Here is a 3,330-nt window from a genome sequence, read left to right on the forward strand (position 1 = left end):
GCCCAGAATGACAGCCGATGATGAGGGGCTCAGACAAAGTAGAACTATTATTGCCTGGAGTTAAACAAAAATTATACCATTTAAAAACTCAGAGTCCAGGAGAAAATATGTTATCCATGAAAGGACAAAAGGCAGAAAGTTTCCACTATAATGGGTAGGTTGTAAATGTCAGGAACTCATAAATGTGTATTTTCAATTGAGGCCAAAAGAGCCAATATATAAAAGGAAATGGACCGGAACGATAACTTCATAAAAATCTCAAATGCTGTGCCATAGAGACAAATGTACTGGGACTCATATCTGTATATGGGCCAAGAGGTCTTTGAGAAAGTGCCTTTGTCACTTGTCTCCTTATCTTGAAAGTGACGTCCTTTGACACCCATGAGCTTAAAAGAGGCTCCTTGGAGAAGCTCCTCTCTACAAAATCACCTGCATAAAAGTAAACTTTCTCAGGGAAAATGGGACTAACATATGGTTAATTCTATCAAATGACTGAAATGAATCTATTGAGAGATGGAAAGAGGAGACACCACTGTGGCTATCAGAGGTTGACATGATGTTCTTTTTCTCATAATTTACTCTAAGTGAAAGTAGCAACCAGGACACAGAACTTTTGTCACAGATGGAAAGAGAAAAAGGAACAAGTCACTTTGTTTTAATTCATATGCATTACAAAAAAACTCTCCCTCATGGTTTCCATAGCTACCCCACTGGTTTTCATTTGCAGCCAGTAAAGGGTGTTGGCACTGTGCCATGGCATTATGCCCTGTCCTGCATGACACTGATCAGCACCCCCAGATGTCACCAAGGAGGGCAAAGGAAATCTGAACAGACTCCTTCCAACTAAACAATTCCCTTTTTCCCTTTTGCTTTTAAATTCTTACCAAAGATGGTTCAAGAATGTTCTTCAAGCTAAATACAAACTGGAACACTGAGGAAAGATATGGTTATCTGTAATAAAGCAAACACATAGATTTTAAATATTACCAGTCTTCTAATTAAAGATGGTGAATTGAACACACATACTTATCTACTTTCTGAGAATCCACTAGAGAGACATAAATAAGTCAAAAAGTAAAAAAAAAGTTAAATTTCCAACAACAAAGAAAATGGGAGGTAGGCAGGCTCAGTAGAAGAGCTATTTGAACAACAAAATTCTGAAAGATGTGGAGTAAAAGGAGGATATGAAATGGACTGAGGAAGCCATAATTTGTATTAAAGAGGCAGTTAGATAAGTTGCCCCACAACACATTGGAGAAGTGTTGAGTTGGAGATGCTGGATATTGTGGAGGCCAGGAATGAAGTTTAGAGTCAAAAACAGGGGATTAGTTGACAGTCGAGATATAACGATCACATTTAGCTTTCTCCCCACCCTACTCCCAACACTTACACAGCCAGTGCTAGAAGCTATGTATCTCCTTCAGGCTGCAGACTGGATATTTTTCTGGAGGAAATTGTATGAATCTTGCAAAAAGACTTAGCCATGTTAGCACTAGGGTCTCCCCGCTTTAAAGATGATTTCCCACCTGATAATCTAAAACAGACTCCAGCAATTCACAGGCCTTTTTCCACTTACAGATAGCTCAAAATCAGATTTTCCTTGCATCACTCTGAAATAGGAATAGTCAAATTAGTACTTCCCACATATTTGAAGGAGCCCTCAAATGGGCGTGATGTGGGATGTATGGGTCCAAAAGAGCAAAAACACTGGGAGAAGAAGAGAACTTAAAAAACAAAAAAAATTACAATTAATATCCATGGTATAGAAAGATAACCTGGCAGAGGATTAAAGCAGATGTTGTTGAGTAAGCCAGTCTGAAGTCCCACCCTCTTACAGGCATGCAAATAACTCAGTTGGACATTTAGTCAATTACCAAGTATTGGTTGTCCATCTTTTATGTGTTAAGCTCATCTTGGGCATCAATGGTAGCCAATTTTATTTTTAATGGCATATAGTCAATTTTATTCGTGGTACTCAATTTCATCTGTCTATTGCCTCTTTTACTGGGTATAGTCTGCACAGTGAGGAATAAGAATTATGGGAACAGAATATCTCTCACAGACATTGGAAACAATTGCAAAGGATGAAATGATGGAACACAGCAGAAAGAAATACCACCTCCCATACTCTGGGTGCCTCAAAGCTTGCAAAACACTTATTTATCTCACATTATCCTGCAACCCTATAGAACAGAATATTTTTCCAGCTGCCCTTTCACTCTAAGCCAATGTCGAACTTACTGGGAAGTATATAGATGCAATGCGGTAACATGCAAAGAGCTTCACACACCTGTTATCTAAGCGTGCAGTAAGAAATAGCTGCAATGATAAAGAATTTAGGAGCCAGAAAAATTAAAAAGTGGGGCGAAGTTTACCTTTTGTCATCATTGTCCTTTCTTTCTGTACTTGCTTTTCTTCCTCCATCTCTTTGCACCTTCATGTATCTAAATTTTTAACTCCTAGGTGCCCAAAGTCTCCTAGGTACGGCCTCTCCAGCTTACAACCTCTGCTCCCACCTCCTCAATCAGACCACATCAATCCCACGTCTCTTTCCTTCAGGACTTTAATGTAATATGACAATGATTAATACTGGATCCTTAAAGGATAGTTTCAGAATCACTTAAGAATCTTTAAAAAAGGAAATTTCTATCTTTTTACAAATGCAATGGCATAAATCTAAGTTACAGTTGCTCTGGTATTCGGGAAAGTTTGGGATCTTTCTTGGCATTGCTGATTGAACCACACACACAGGGGATCGCCTGCTTTGTTGTCCCAAATAACTTGCCATAGCATCAGCTAAGCGGAAGATGATTCAGACTCTCTTGACTTTCAGAAATATGGGTTGAGGGTTGGAGGCAGTAAAGGGCTTTTCCTGGAGATTAACCACTGACTGACCTGTGGAAGAAAGTTTGACTTTCTTCAAGTAGAGGAAACAGCTTTTACCCTCTTTCACAGAAAACCACACCTCTTAGCCTGGCGTCATGGCAAATTTCCTAAGCTGAAGAGACAATTTTTAGAACGGCATAGTAGATTCTTGAGCGAACATTTCTATAATATAAATCTGATTCCCATACAAAGACTGCTAGATGTACTGTGTAGGGTGGGTGGTGTTGCATTGGTGACGATAATGGTGGTGATGGTGGTGATGTGTGTATGTGTGTTCATGTATGCGCACTCACCAAAGACAGAAAGAAGAGCAAGGTAGCGGAATATTTACCTATGAAATTTGGCTCTAAAATAAACTAAAAAACCTCTATTTTGTTGGATATTATTACAACCATTTTCAGCCAAATAGTGCTTGTTTTGCTTTGATCGTACAGAATATAAACT

The sequence above is a fragment of the Pteropus medius genome, unplaced genomic scaffold (genome assembly GCF_902729225.1).
Source record: "Pteropus medius unplaced genomic scaffold, Ma_sr-lr_union100, whole genome shotgun sequence".
Taxonomy (NCBI): domain Eukaryota; kingdom Metazoa; phylum Chordata; class Mammalia; order Chiroptera; family Pteropodidae; genus Pteropus; species Pteropus medius.